We start from the raw sequence: 15,606 nt of genomic DNA, 5'->3' as shown, positions 1-15,606 counted from the left end.
GGAGCCAGGAATACACTATAGGGAAGGATAGTCTCTTCAGTAAACCACGGTGGGAAAACTGGACAGCCACATACAAAAGAATGAAACTGGAAGCCTGTTTTACGCCATACACAAAAAATAAATTCAAAATGGATTACCGACTTGAATGTGAGACCTGAAACCGAAAACTCCGAGAAGAAAACAGTATAAAATGATGGAAATGGTGACATCCGACACAGAACGTGTCCAGGGAAGTAAAGGAGTCGAGCTGCTTGTTGTCAGCAGATTAAAAAACACACCGTTGTCTGTACGTCTCAGGATTACCGCAAAGCGCGCCCCGCAATATACACAAATGAGGGAGGGAAAGGGACTCAGAGCATGGCACCGTGGACTATCATCAAGTCGCAAAAGAGACAGAGAGAGAGAAAGGAAGGAACTACAAACGGTCAGGGAACAATCGACGAGATGGCGCTAGCAAGTCCTTAGCTGTCAATGATCACTGTAAATGTAAATGGATCAAATTCTTTACTCGAAAGGCGTGGAGTGGCCGAACGGATAAGGAACAAGATCACACTGCGGTTTAGGAGCACACGTAGACTCAGAGTGAAGGACTGAAGAACGACACTCTGCACCAACGGAGATTAGACGTGACTGGGGGTATCCATCCTTCTATCAGACAGAACAGACTTTCAGTCAAAAACTAACACGAGATAAAGTAGGCCATTATGTAACGATAAAGGGGTCAAAACAGCAGGAAGGTAAAACCATTTTAAATGTACACACATTCAACATCAGAGCACCTCAAACATTAAGCAGATCCGAAGCGAGAAAAGTAATAATAGCGGGAAGAGGAACTAGATAGCCGTTTTTCCAGAGAAGACCATCGACGGCCGACAGGTACATGAAAAGGAGCTCGCCGTCACTCATCGCCTGAAATGCAAATCGAAACCGCCGTGAGAATGGCTGTCATCAAAGACAGGAGGACAAATGCTGGCGAGGAGCGATGGGAGCCCTCGTCGCTGCCGGCGGGATGTGAACCCCCGTGGGAGCTACAGGAGGAGACAGTCTGAGGAGTAACAGACGTAGGGGACTGCAGTACGCGGTGCCGTGCCGCACGCTCGAAAGTTGGCCTAAGGGAGTAAATCTTAAATGTTTTTACAGTAACGACAATTTAAAAAATGGTAATTATGGGAAGTGAAGGATGTGTTAATGAACCTTATCGTGGTAAACATTTCATGATGCCTACATCTATCAAATCATCACCTTGTTGAAACATACACGCCGTTATGTGTGTCATTTATATCTAAACAAAGCTGGAGAAATACAGAAATCAAAGAAGAAAGTAATCAATTTGATTATATAAGAATGTAAAACATATGTGCGTTTCCAAAATTAGAAAGCAAACAGAAAGAAATATTTGCAACAGATGAAATTTTGTTATCTTAAATATGCCGAAAACTTGGATAAATCTCTAAGATAAAGGTGAACGCTCAGGTAAATGAACAAAGAACAAAGAATATTTGAAATCGCTCCATCGTTGTCCAGTGACGGCGCTAAGATACAGGGTACGAAAGTTCGTGGCCTTTTCCTCATTACTGGTCAGATTAAACACTTTACACATGTGTATTTGTTATATGCATCATATGTAAAACGTTTAACCTCACTAGTAATAAAGAAAAAATGAGACTATGTGCACAGATCAGAAAAAAAATGTAAATAAAATTACATTACTCAGTTAGCAAGTATGAAGGAACCGAGAAAATACACTACTGATGAGAAAGTCAATTGACATAAAATTTGGCAAAATGAATAAACACCGCATTAAAAATGTGTATAACTTTGCCACATTGCATTCAGTTTGCCGTAAAATGTTAGCATAGTGATGTACGACTCTGGCTCCGCTGTGTACGAGTCTGTGTGTGTGTTGGTTTTAACCTACCCACTTGCTGTGGTTGGTTAATATCTGGAGCTCTTTAACCAGGGACAGTTTTCCAGACCCGGGTACTTGACATCCGAAAGCCTCTTGTCAGATCCCACCAGATGCCAGCGACCGCGTTTAAGGTCAGTGATGAAAGCTTTGCCGATTGGCACAGTCGAAGGGAATGGGGAGCACTCACTGGGGGAATTCTGGTGCTCGGGGCGTGGGTCCCCGGGAAACACCGCAGTACGTTCTGCTCTTGGAGAAGGAGGAGTGAGTTCCTGGCCCGTGTTCCCGGGAGGGTGCCCGTGCGCACGACGGCGGTCACCTCTCTGGTCCGCACTTGTCAGGGGACTTTGTTGCCTGATTCCAATGAAAACGTTAACCGAATCCTGCCCTTGCAATATCGTCGTGTTTGTCTGGGATGGATCTCGATCCCGAAGGCTGTTGGCGAGCCTCAGCTGGGACTTCGCCGAGCTAACGGTTTGCGTGGTCCTTACGTCTGCTTGCAGTGCTGGTGCATGTGAGGAATTTTGCCTGGAATCTTCTTTTACTGTCATTTATTACATTATTTTGAGAGTGTTGAGAATTAGATCCAGAGCTGTCGCTTACCTTTAATTGTTGGACATCCTGGATATCTACCAAAACAAAAAAATCTGATAATTAAGAAGGAGCAAAATCATAATGTTTTTTCACCTGATAGTTCAAATTCTGGGAATTCATTCTAAGGAAACAATTAAGAATGTGTGTAATAACATGGAAAAAGATACACAATTTAAATTTTCAACAATTGAGAATTGACTAATTTGTAGTACCTAAGATGGAATATTAAGCGGTTTTTAAAAATTAGGGCAAATAAAACTACACAGTGATAAGAAAAAATTCAGACACATTATAAGTGAATAAAATAATATTAAAATTATGTGTATAGCATGCACACGTTTTAGAAAATGTTTAATTGTGCTTCTATGAACATAGTATCTATTGTTTAGGAAACAGTGAAACATATGTGATTTGAGGACTATAATTTCGTGTCTAAATATCAGGGTTTACGAACGGGGCCTGCGAACCACAGGCATCAGATTCCTTTGGTTTCTGAAATGCACTCATCCAAGCCCCGCCCCCAAGTTATCCAGTTGGAATTTCTTGGTGTGTGTGGGGGGGTGTGTGGTACTAGCCATCTGCTGCTACATAACAAATCACCACCAAACATCAGGGCTTAAACTAACAGACATTCATTATTCGGTATTTTCTTGGTCTGGATCTAGGTCCTCTTAGTGGGGGGGCTTCTGGCTGAAGGTCACATAAGGTCAAGGCCAGGCCATTGGCCAGCGATTCCATCATCTCGAGATGCTCCTGGAGCTGGAGGCTCTGCTTCCAGGCTCGCTCCTACAGCTGTCGGAGGGCCTCGCTACATCCATGTCCAAACACGCCCACGAGCGCTGGCGGGCCGTGGTCACTGGTCGTGAGGACCTCAGGTCACCTGAGTCCCTCCACAGCACCGAAGCTGGTGATCTGAGAGAGAACACCCAGTATGGAAGCCACTGCTTCGTGAAGCCTAATCTCGAAAGTGACAGCCATCAGTTCAGTGACTTGGTAATAGTGACTCGGTAAGTCTAGCCCACGGTGGAAAGGCAAGGGATCAAACGCGGGCCTGGGTACAAGCGTGGGTCCCCGCGGACCAGCTTATGGAGCGTCTCACGGGGGCTGAGACCTTAGTTCTGAAGTTTGAACAGTTCTCAAAGGATTCATGTACAGACCATTTACTTTCACAATCCCCTTCAAAGCGTAAAAAAATGGATAGGTGGGGCCCGACGGACTCGTTTCGGCCTTGGCTGGTGCCCTCGGCGGCCCGCCGTCCGCACAGACGGTCGGCCTCGTTCCTCCGTTAATAGCAGGTCCCTGCGGGGTCAAGGCCAGAGCTCCAGTTTCCTCAATTCCTAAAAAAGTCACACTTTACACCTCACTAAGCTTCCTCTTCTTTTACCCCCATCTTTACTTTAGTTATTGAAATGTTCCTCTTTGTGACCAACCGTGTGAGTTGCAACGCTGAACAACAAAATCATCAAAGCACCTGCGGTGTGTATTCCGCAGAAAACCCCTATGTGGCTGTAGAACGTAATTTATGCGAGGAAGCTGGCCGAGGAGTCTTTTTACTAGAACAAAATAGACCCTTTTCCTCACAGTAATATGTTCCTAAGACGACTAAGTGTAAAAAGTGAGTTTCTGTAGGTCAAATCACATACTGTGGTTGACCTTAAACATGGAGACAGCCAGATGCTTCTCCAGCTTATTTGGGGACCACGAAGCATCGCCCTTGGGGACATGCGGCCTACTGGCGCTCCATGCACGTGTCCCCAGCGACTCAGGGCCCTCCCTGGTCGGGGGAGGTAGGGAGTGGGGGGCCATAGCTCAGGCAGGCCTTCCCCCAGGGCGTGACAGCGCCCCCTTCTGGCTCCCCGACTTCATTTTAAGTGAGGATCCGGCTTGCTGATTTTTATACCTTGTGGACTAGTGTGGCTAGCCACTTACAGGGCGCATTTGGCGCAGTCAGACCCATTGTCCGTAGGTCCCAGGAATGCGCGAACATTCCTGGTCACTCAGATGGCCAGCAGCCGCGGCGCCTCGGTGGGCTTTTGTGGACACACGCAGAACAGCGCACCAGCGCGTGGCTGGCTTTCCCGGTGGAGCCCGAAGGGAGATGCTCCGCCTTAGTGTCTCCTCCATCCTGTGGCGGAGGGGGCTCCTTGTTGCCGTCTTGTTTGTCACCATGTTTTTAAATTTTTGTGGTCTACGGCCACGCCACCCTGAACAAGCCCGATCCCGTCTGATCTCGGAAGCTCAGCAGGGCTGGGCCTGGTGAGTACTTGGATGGGAGACCTCCCAGGAAGACCAGGTGCTGTAGGTGTAAAAAATAAAAAATAAGGGATTGTAAGCCAACAAGGTCCTTGCAACCTGTGAGGCCAACCAAGGGTTGCCTCACCTAAAAAAATAAAATAAAACTTTTGTGCTTTTGGTCGGCGATCTTGCCATGTAAAATGGCCTAGAGCTTAGTGCTGAGGTGGCGTCCCATGACCCTAAAGGCAGGGGAGAACCGCGTGTCACAAGCCTTGTGCAGGCGAGTCATGCGCTATGGCTGTGTTTTCAGTGTTCATGAATCAAAGGTATGTGTTCAACGCGGTGTCTTTAAGCAGAAGCACACGTGAAACAAGGCTTTAGTACTGATCAGTGAACGGAAATCATGTCCCCGGAGGCTCACAGCAGCATGGCCCTGGACTTCTCCTGGGAGCAGAGGCTTCAGCACTCACTGACTCAGCGTTCACGGCCACCTCACGGACAAAACTACCGCGAATAGGAAATCAGCCGTGAATACTTTTGCAAAGTAAAGACGTCTGCAACCTGTAATTTTGCATTTTGTATGAAGAATGTAGTGAAATTGGAAAATGTGTGGCTGATCGATTCCTGATGCCGCTTCATTATGCTGAGTTTGGGGTGTCTCACATTCGTGTTTATAAAGGAGGTTTGGCTGGGTGTCAGGCTTCTGCTTTATTCGGACTCCAGCTGTCAGCCTGTGTCACTGCCTTCATGGCAATTAACTGTGCTTTTGTGTGCTAATTATCATTATCCCGCTATGCGGCCACATGATTCTGATGTCCTTAGTTTGAAGCTCCAGCGACAGTCACCCCACACAATTGCAGAGGGAGCTTAGGAAGGCTGCTCTGAAGGTCCCTGCTCGAGCCGGGCACGTGATACTGTTTCAGCCCTGAACACAATGCTCTTCATGACACACGTCTTAAAAATACACTGCTTTACCCACTTGGTGAAAGTGAATTTGAAGTTAGTTTAGAAACGGAGATAGGATACAAGTGGTACTTTATACCTGAAGATGGATCAGGCCCCCAATACACTGAAAATAAGCAGTTATCATAAAACTAAGATGGGTACATCTGACTGCCACATCCTGCCATTTGATGCTCTTATTCGAGTCCTTTAGAACAAAGAGGGTGGTCCCGGCACGTCCGTTTGGATCCCACTGACGCCAGGTTTAGGGAGAAATTGGAACCAAGTCAGACGTGGCCAGAAGAGAGATTTCTGCCCGCGTGATGCTCTTCCCCCTTCCTCCCCCCGCATCCCAGCCACGCCCCCCAAACCCCCAGGACACGCGGAGGAGGAAGGGGAGTGGCCAGCAGGGCATCTTTCCTGGAGTCTGTAGGACTGTTACACAGAGTCTGAGCTGATGGTGTGTTCCACCTAGGTCTTCAAAACGTCAAAAGCATTTTCAGCCATGATTTCCCTTTAGAATTATCAGACTTCGCTCAGATTGATTTAATCAGCGTACGAGGTGACCTCATGTCCACAAAGACTCTCCTGTACTAAAAGACGTGAAAGTAAGCCTTCACATATGTGTGTACACAGTTATTTGGGTGGGGGGTTGCAGGGAGGGATCGCAGCTCTCCTTTTTGAGCTACTAAGCTAAAGCACAGGAAAGATTGCTCACTGCTTTATGATGCTGACAGTTTGCAAATTGCAGGGGGACCAGTGTGCATCCAGGCACTGGTGCAGAGCAGGGGGCTCGGGGCAGAGGCATGGAACTTGCTGCTGGCAATGTTGCCGTTGCCTAGTTCCTTTGGAACGTTCACCCCAGAGAATCCCAATTACGGATTCCCAGAGCAAGAAACTGACATCCAGCCAGGTCCCCGGATACGCGGGAACACACGTGTGAGAATGCCGCTGGCATCTCCAGCAGGGGCTGGCTCTCCTGGGGACACCCTCAGTCCCCGGGGCTTCAGAACAGGCTGGCTCTGGGCAGGGTGGCAGCTCAGCTTCCCTCTCCCAGTGGGATGGAAAAAAGGGACTGGATTACTGGTTGCACGGTAAGCAGCTGCTGGTCTCCTGGAACTGGAGTGTTGTGTGTGTGTGTGTGCTGGGGGGGGCTGGGGGTTGCTGATCCCAGTTGAGCCATGGGTCTCTGTGGCTCTGTTGGTGAAAAGAATCACCTGTCAGTCATCACGATGTGTAACACACTCAGGTCTGTCTCTGCTGATGCTGAATGCCGTTTGCCGGCCTCCACGCTGGCCCGGGAAGCAGACTCTAAGTTCTGGTCTATGTCAGTTCCCCACCACCTACCAGAATACAAAGCCTAATATATACGGACACAGGACAAGGGCAAAGGGAATACAAACAAAGTACTTAAATCAGACATTTAGAAGCACTGTTGAGAGACTTGGCCCGAAATCTTCATGACCCTTTGAAAACTGCTTCAGTATATCGTCTCCTTGGGATGATGCGACAGCCTACTTTATCCTTTTTTGATTTGAAATTTTGTTTCGAGTCTGAAATATCACTTTTTCCCTGAATATGTTGAGTATGCTTGCATAAGAATGAATCTTTTTCTGGAGATTTCCCGGCCAGGTATTTTTTTTGTTGCTGTTAAGTATTTTTACTGAAAATCATATGTATTTTTATTTTTCATTGGCTAGGAACCTAAAGACATTACATGGTGAGTCGTGGTTCTGGCAGGAACACCAACGCCTTGGGTCAGTGGAGACAATCATCTTACCTGGTTATTTGCCGTGGACAATAGTTGTTTTACCAACATCCGGGTTTTGTGAAAGTGCCTCTTAGAGAAACACCCCACACAAGGGAAAAGAGAGGCTTAAAACCTCTCTCCAAGTTTAATCCATCAAGAATCTCAGGAAAAACAGCAACAAAAACTTTTTCCTTAGCATTGATCTCGGCAACAAGGGAAGCCACGGAATATCAAGTGGTAAAAATTTTGACCACACCACCACCTACCACCGAGTCTGAATTGGCCGGCTTCCTGGACAGGAATTAAAAACAAACAAACAAACAAAAACAAACAAAAAAACCCCCGAAAAAACATTGTGCGAAATAACAAGGCAGCTGTTTGTATCTGTAGGAGTCGGGTGTGTTTGCTTACTACATCAGTTTAAAAATAGTTTTCCGATGAGCATCTTTTCCACATAATGGAGACATCAGGGTGGGCTTTCGTGGAGGAGGCAGTTTACGGAGCCCTGAAACGCGGCGCGCGGCGCGGGCAGCGGGGTGCGGCGAGGCCTCGGCTTCTCCCTGCGAGGGGACCGCTGCTCTGGGGTGCGGGAAACGCAGGGCAGGTGCGTTCCGCCGCTGCCGGCCTCGTACACCAGGCTGGTGAGGGCTGCGCGGCCCCGGGCCCTACTCTGCGGCTACCCCGCGGTTGGAGTTGGGGGTGACGCGAGCCATTTCTGCGGGAGAACAGTAGACCCACGCTGTACAATGCCCGCCCTGGCGTCCCTGGCCAAAGCACATGCTTTTGAACAACAAAGCTTTCAGTACGTCCCACGCACCGCAAACTGACCACCCCCCACTATCCCCCCAATTCCTGCCCGGAAGCGCTCTATACGGGGGAGGCTCCAGGCCGGGAACGCTGCCGGTTCGGCCAGTGTCCTCCGCCTAAGGAGAGGTAGGTAAAACCTTCCCCAAATCCCTTTGCGGGTTCCCAAGAGTGTCGCCCCCTCACCCCCAGTCCCCTGGATTCGACAGTTCTCAGCCCCGAAGCCGAGGTGGCTGTTTCGCCGGCCAGGGCGCCTTAAAGATTCCCCAAATCCCGCGCCTGCCTGAGGCCCGAGGTCTGGGAACCCTGGCAGGTCGCGCCTCCTTGCGCCCTGATACGAGGGTTGCAAAGGATGGCGGCAGCGCTTCGGCGTCTCCCTGTCGCTAAGCAGCACGTGTCTCCATCCGGCTCGGGAACCCCGCGGGTGGTCCTCGGGTACCTGGGGCTCGGGCGAGGAGCCTCTCCCGGGTTTTGCGCGCAGGGCCTGGAGGGGGCCGCCCTCTGGGCATTGCCCGCAGGTGCGCGGGGGCCCCACCTCCTCCCGGCGCCGCGCACCGAGCATGCTCTGCTGCCGGCGCGGCCCCCTCTCCGCGCGCCCCCTCCTCGCCCCCTCCCCTGCACGCCTCTCCCTGCGCGCCCCCTCCCCGCCCCACATCGCCCTTCCTCTCAGCTCCCGCACGCCCCGAAGTTTTGTTTTATTGTGAGCTGATTTTATTGTTTAGGGAGCCTGACTTTTGAGCCCTGATTTGAGAGTTTTTTGAGATTATGTGCTTTTTCAGACCTTTCTTTATCTTTATTCGATTGTTTTTCGGATTTCCGATTGCTCGAGCTTAGGTTTTTGTTTCTTTGAGATCTGACCTTGTGTTTGACCCAGGTTTTTCTTCCTTCGATAAGCGCCCTCGTCTCTGGCTCCAACACCCCACGCGCCCCCCATCCCCTCGCGCAGCGCTCCACTCCCTCTTCCGCAGCCCTCCTCCCTGCGCGCCGCCCTTCCTCTGTGGCCCCTGCCCTCCCCAGGCTCCTCCCTCCCCGCGCGCCCCTTCCCGCCGCGCGCGCCTCCCTGAGGCCGCCCAGCCGGCAGCTGGAGCCGCGGCGCCGGGTTTTCGGAGCCGCCGCGTGCGAGGGCGGGAGCGCGGCCGACACCGAGCACCGGGTTCAAGCCCGGATTGGTCGCAAGTAGGGAGCGCTCGCCGCTCGGCCGGGCCCGGACTGTGCCCGCGCGGGCGCGGAGGTGAGTGGGGCGCGGGCTGCGGTCCCGGCTGTCGCGTCAGGAGAGCGCACGGTCCCGGGGCGGCGGGCGCAGCGCGGCTCCCCGGGGCCCCGGTCCTGAGGGCCGGACCCGATCCTGGGAGGAGGCAGGGTCCCCACGCTGCCGCGGGCACCCTCGGCGACCCTTCCCCTTCCCGTCAGCCGGGAACTAAGTTTGTGACGCCGCGAGGCCGCCGCGACCCCCAGCGCGCCCGGCCCGTCCTGCGGCGGGTCCCCCGGAATCAGCCCCGGCCGTGTGGGCTGCGCCCCTCTGCGCGCCCGCTCCCCGCGCGCGGCGTCCGGCCGGTTCCTGCCGGGTCGGTTCGCGGGCGCCGCTCGGCGGGCCGCAGCGCGCGGCGACCGCGAACTTGCGACCGAGGGACCCGGCGCCGTGGGGAAGCAGCCCTGTCGCAGCAGAGGCTGGTTTGGGGGCGCCCCCTGTGTGCCAGGCTCAGCGGCGAGCCACAGCGACCCGGTCCCCGCTCCGTGGCACGTCCCCTCACCTCCGGCTCTGCTGAGGGAGCTCGTCGCGGGGGTGGGGCGCGTTCATTTCCAGCAACTTCGGGGGCCTTTGCAGTTCTCCCCAAAGGCCGAGGCCGCCTGGTCCCGCCGGACCCGACTCCGCGGGCGTGCGGGGCTCCCGCAGACGCCGACCCGCGCGCGCTCCAGGCGCGGAGGGTGCGCACCCCGCGTCCCTTTTGTGCTTCGAGTTCTGTGGTGACAGGTGTACAGGGAAGGGTCGCAGGACGTGGGCGCCCGGGTCTCCCTGAGCCTCTCGGGGTGTCCGATGCGTGAAAGCCTGGGCGGCTCAGCGGAGCCCGCGCGCGGAGGCGACTTCACGCGACAGGAGGCTTTGGTGGCGGCTGCTGGCGGGGCGTCCAGGTAGCGGGGGCGAGTCGGGGTGCGGGGCTTCTCGGTGGGGGGCCTGCGTGCCGGCCTGAGCTGGGGGGGCTCGTTTGCAAAGAGGGGTCCCCTGGAGTAGGAATGCGCCCAACTTTTTTCTGGTATCTCTGCTGCACCCACACCGGGCGGAACGAGGGTGTCACCAAACCCGTCTCCCAGTGTCGTGGGGAGCGCCTGCAGTTCGCTGTGGCGGGGAGCGGATGTTTCGAGCAGCGATTCCACCACCGGTTCGTTTGGACGCTCACAGGACAAATTTGGGAGATGCCTTTGTTTCTGTACTTTGAGGTTCATGGTCATGTCCTTTGGGGAGGGGGCGGGGCCAGAAGACAGGCGCTGGGCGCGCAAGGGGCCCCCGCAGTGGCTTGATCCGCAACTTTGTTCTCTGTCTCTGCCTGAGCCGGTGGAAAAGCACATGGTGTCGTGGGGGCAGACACTTGGAGGTGGTTTTCGCGGCGTTCATGAGAAAATACACATTTGGCCCGGAGCTGGTGTCCTCATCTTGCTTTTATTCAGGACTGTGTGCCTCCCCTTGGGGGTCCTGGGAGGTCAGACGGCCAAGGAACAGAAACAGGTCCTGTGGCGATGTTATTTTTGCCACCTTGTCAGATGCTGTTGAGTTGTGTTTGTAGAAGCTGGGACATCCAGGTGGGATCATGATGATGAACCTGGGCCAGGCTGGACCCTGCCAAGGGACTGGCAAGCTGGGAAAGCCGGCCTTCTATAATTAAGGGCTCTGATGGGAAGAGAGACCCCTTTGGGGGGAGGTGTGGCGCAGGTCACAGCCACCTGGACGTTTCGACAGAGGGCGGAGTTGCTTTTTTGGAGCCTTTATAAAAACACTTTCTGGCGGCTTAGCTCGGGGATGTTGGCTCCTGGAGTCCGGTCAGCGCCTCTTTGCAGGGCCCCTTCCCGTTGCTAGGTCTTCGGGAGTGAATCCAGAGCTCGCCTTTCAAGCGAGTCATCTACTTATTTTACCTCTTCTTTTTATTTAGAAGTAAGTCTTCTCATTTTCTTCCCTCAACACACTCAATCTTTTGGCTAGAATTTTTTTCCTGAAAGGTGCACAGGACGTCTGTGCCTTTAATTTAAAAAATAAAGGTAGCCTGAATAATTAAGCTTCTCAGCAGAAACTCCCTCTTTTCTGCCACGTTTGTCTGACACTGGTTTTAGCTTGTCGGGTTCTGCTCTGTTGTATTCGAAGACATAGATATAATATCCATCGGCTTCAATTGCTCTTTTTATCCAGAAATTTAATCTTTTGTGAAGACATGCTTTTGTGTGACTTTAATTGAATTAGGCTAGTTCACATGTCGAGCAGAGAGATGGCTGTATACATAGACATGAGAGCTTTGTTTACGTTTTCCAACTCACAGCGTTTTAAGTCTGGTGAGCGAGACCGGATTTATTACCTGGACTTACTGGTTTTCATATCTTTTTCTGATTATATACCATCAGAAGAAAGCTTGACCATATATCACTGAAACATATTTATAAATTATAGACACGTACTGTTACGTTGATGGACTGCTTACGCTATGAAACACACAGGGGAAGAAACCAAAGGGTAAATAAAGGAAAAATGATAAAGCGGGAGCTCAAGACTGTTTTTCTGCGTTCCACTGGATTCATTGGCACAGCCCCCGGATGTCCACCCCACTTTGGAGATGGCCGACGGTTTGGGACTTCTCACCTTCCTCCCTTCTCCCTGCCTCTGCCGGTCATCACCCCTGACACTGCAGCCGGGGTCAGAAGTGTTGGGGTCTATGTCTGTCATGGGTGGGCCATGAGCACCTGCTCCCTGTCATGGATGGAAGGGGAGTAAGAGATGAGTGTGACCCAGGGGTCCTCCTAGATTGAATGTACAGACAAAAAAATGAAGTTTTAATTTAAAGGCTGAAGCTCCAGTGGTCAGAAAGAACAGATCCCATGCGGAAAGCGAGGGCTTTGTCCACTGGTTGTGCTGTGTGTGGGGAGAGGGGGCGCCATCCGCCTGGACCCAGGGTGGCCCTGCCCACGCATGCTGTGGGACAGCCAGGCACCGTGGTGGGGACCGAACGCGACGGGACAGGTGCAGAACTGGGTTAGATCGGGTGGGTTATCAGCTCTAGTGAACGAACCCCAAAAATGCCCCATGTCGGATGTGACATCAGTTTGTTCCTCATTCACGGGAGTCCCAGAAGGGGTGGCCCTGGCAGCTCCCCTGCAAGTCAGGGACCCAGCCTGCACCTGTCCGGTGCCCCTGAGTCCCCAGCGGAGTCACCGTGTTCACCCACCTCAAGCCAGTGGAGGCCAAACCCCTTGAGTGTGTTCACTGCCCAGACCTGGAAGTCATAGGTGTCACTCGCGTTGGCTGGGTGCGGGTGACTCTTACTGGAGGGGAGGCTGGGAAATGTAGTCTGTCTGCGTTTCCAGGGAGGAGAGGGAACAGTTGGAGGAACAGGCGGCATTCTCTGACGTTCTGTTACTCTGGGCGATATTTCTTCCACGTTCAGTAAGTGTTACTTCCTCTCCTTCCTCCGACCATGAACACCGGGACAGAGAGAAGGAAGAAAAAAGATGCCGCGAATCCGTACAGAGCGCTCGCCGCTTTTGACATCCTTTGCCAGGCGCTTTGCCCTCCTAGGCGGAGATTAGCACCCCAGCTGCACAGATGGGGAAAACCAGGCTGAGAGAAACGAAGTCATGTGCTCGGCGCGGCCAGCAAGTGGCAGAGCTGGGATTCGAACCAGGCTCTCTGGCTCTCGGATTGATTTTTCCTAACAGCTTCACTGTACCATTTTTTGTTCTCGATTCAGTACTTGTCACGTTGTAGCCGTTGGTCCATCTTTTTCTGGTCTATATAAAAACGTTGGAGGAGAATTTAAAAATCCCCTAGAAGAACAAAAACTGCGCCAAATCCGAAACGGGCCACGGTAGAATCCGACGTGATTCGAGTTTGTCTCGCCTACCTCGCAGGACCAGGAGCGGACACGCAGAGCGAGACCCTCCACCACAGGGCTTCTCCGCTTCCCGTGAACGATCGTGAGGGTCTGCGCCCTGATGCGACCTCATCGTGCAGAGCCCGCCACCTTCAGCCGCAGCGCGGGACACGATCTCCTGTTCTCCTCGCGGCCTGAGCAGACATCCTCCCCAGTAAGTGAGCAGCTGACGCGTTCCCTCCTCACCGGCCCGCTGACCGGCCCCCCGGCCCCACAGGAGCAAAGGGCTTTCCTCGCCCTCCCACCTTTGCAAGGTGTTTGCAGGATTTCCTGCGTGAGCAGAGGGGCCTCTGGACAAAAGCGGCCCCTCGCGCCCTCACCCTGCTGTCTCCTCCCCCTCGTGGGGGGGACTTGGCCTCATGACCCCTTCCCTGGGTGTTTGTCTTCTACAGGGGTGCTGGAGTGGTTTGGGCTCCCCGTGGCCACCGAGGGGCCACCAGGTGGTCGGCCGTGAGACGGTGCTCTTGCCGAGACGGCCCCTGTTCCAACATCATGGAGTCATTCCTTCCTGTTGTCCAGCACGGGCTGCGGCAGCGTCCCTATGAGTTAACGACACATGTCTTCTCACCGTGTAGTCGGCACGTGTGCTGCACACTCATCGGTCGCCGCCTTCTAAAAAGCCCCTGGTCATTTCTGCCTAAATTTCTCTGAACTTTTCGTCCTACGAAATGTTCCGTGATTAGTTCTTCTGAAGGCCCCTCCCTTCCACTTTTCCTCATGTCCGTGCCACTCGTGCGTGCATGCTTGTGCACGTCTGTGCGTACATGTGTGTACACACGTGTGTATCTGTGCATACATGTGTGTGCATGTGTGCGTGTGTGTGTACGTGTGTACATGTGTGTGCGCACAGGTGTGAGTTTTGAAGCCCCTTCCTGTGGTTCAGTGTGGAGCGATGCGCGGGGTCACCCCGCTTCCTGTCATGCGCACAGGCTCCCAGGCCCCTGTGGGGCCTCGTGCGGGGACTCTGTCCAGCTGCCGTCACAGACGAGCTCTCTGCTCTCAGTGATGTGTCACGACTCTGTATTTCTGGCTCGCGTAGGGGCGCCCAGCGCTCACAGCATAGTTCCTGGCCGAGCGGCTTTCCGTGGGGACGTTGGAGGGATCTGGTCCCCTCCCCTCTCGTGGCTTCGTCCCGTCCTGTGTCCCCAGAGTCGTCTTCGTTCAGACGAGGTGTATGGGGTGTGAGGACAGAAACGTCGTGACAGGTGTCACGGACAGCGGTGGCCCGGCCTGGGCGTGGCGACGTGGCCTCTGCCCGCATCTGCCTGGCGCTTCCCGCTGGGAAGTGGAGGGAAAGGACCGGTCACTCCCGGGCCCGCAGCGCGCCCGTGCGGCACGACCAGCCAGTTCTCCGCGTACCTCCCTCCGGCTTCGCAGAGCGGAGCGTGTGACTCCTGCTCATTTGCCTGACGGGTGTGTTTTCCTTCCTCGCCACGGCGGCCTCTGTTACTGCCCCATCCTTGCGTGTTAAGGCCTAAGTTTTTAGAGCGGTTTCGCGTTCACGATGAAGTGGAGAGGGACGGGGCGAGTCCCCGCACGCCCCCGCCGCCCACCGCCTCCCCGAGGACGAGCCTGACCTGCAGCGACGCCTGTTATCACCTCCTTGCCGCCCGTCCTCAGGAATGGCGCTGGTCTTCACCCTGTGGGCCTGGGGAGTGTGTCAGCAACACGTCCACCGTTACCGAGTGTTCTCAGTGCCCTAGAAATCGCCGTGCTCTGCCCATTCCCCGCCCCGGGAGACACCGGGTTGGCTCCCTGACCTGCTCTCACCCAGTGAGGACCACCGCAGGGCGAGATGCGTCACTGCCTCTCCGTGGCCCCGGCTGGTTCCCGTGCACGCCCTGCACCGATGCCCGTGGACGAGGAGTCCGCCAGGAGGACGCGGGCCTGCCCCTGCTCCAGCTGGCTCGCCTCCGGGCGGAGGCTCTGTGTCCTGGGTCACCACCCACGCTGGACAGTGCAGGCCAGAGGCCAGACGGGGAGAAAGCTGGCCGTCTCCAGGGCTCGAGCCCCTTCGCCCAGCTGTGCCCGGAGCGAGTTCACCTCACGCTCTTCCAGCGCCTTGGACTTGTAATGACCCTTTGGCTTCAGCCGGTTTGGGTTGAGTTTCTGTCACAGGCCATCAGTGCTGCTGTACCGGGTCAAGGAGACAAGGGGACAATTCAGGCAGCGTGGTGGGGACATCTAGGGGCGTGGTTTTCTGTTGCTGTTCGTTTTTCCCGCGAACTCGTCTGACGTGTCGGTCG

The 15,606-nt window shown here is 54.1% G+C and overlaps 1 protein-coding gene and 1 pseudogene across 1 annotated transcript in view; both read left to right on the top strand.

Moving 5' to 3' along the window:
- The first annotated feature begins 4,686 nt into the window (after positions 1-4,686).
- Positions 4,687-4,805, top strand: LOC120582454 (uncharacterized; annotated as a pseudogene).
- A 4,549-nt stretch (positions 4,806-9,354) lies between these two features.
- The window catches only part of CNTN4 (contactin 4), a 741,173-nt gene continuing 734,921 nt past the window's right edge, over positions 9,355-15,606 (top strand). Inside the window, exons 1-2 of the mRNA XM_039837970.1 lie at positions 9,355-9,462; positions 13,338-13,514. The gene's annotated coding sequence lies outside the window, so the exon portion shown is untranslated. The remainder of the gene's footprint in view (positions 9,463-13,337; positions 13,515-15,606) is intronic.

This window comes from Pteropus medius, unplaced genomic scaffold (assembly GCF_902729225.1).
Source record: "Pteropus medius unplaced genomic scaffold, Ma_sr-lr_union100, whole genome shotgun sequence".
In the NCBI taxonomy this organism is placed as follows: domain Eukaryota; kingdom Metazoa; phylum Chordata; class Mammalia; order Chiroptera; family Pteropodidae; genus Pteropus; species Pteropus medius.
This window is presented reverse-complemented; position numbering and strand designations above follow the sequence as displayed.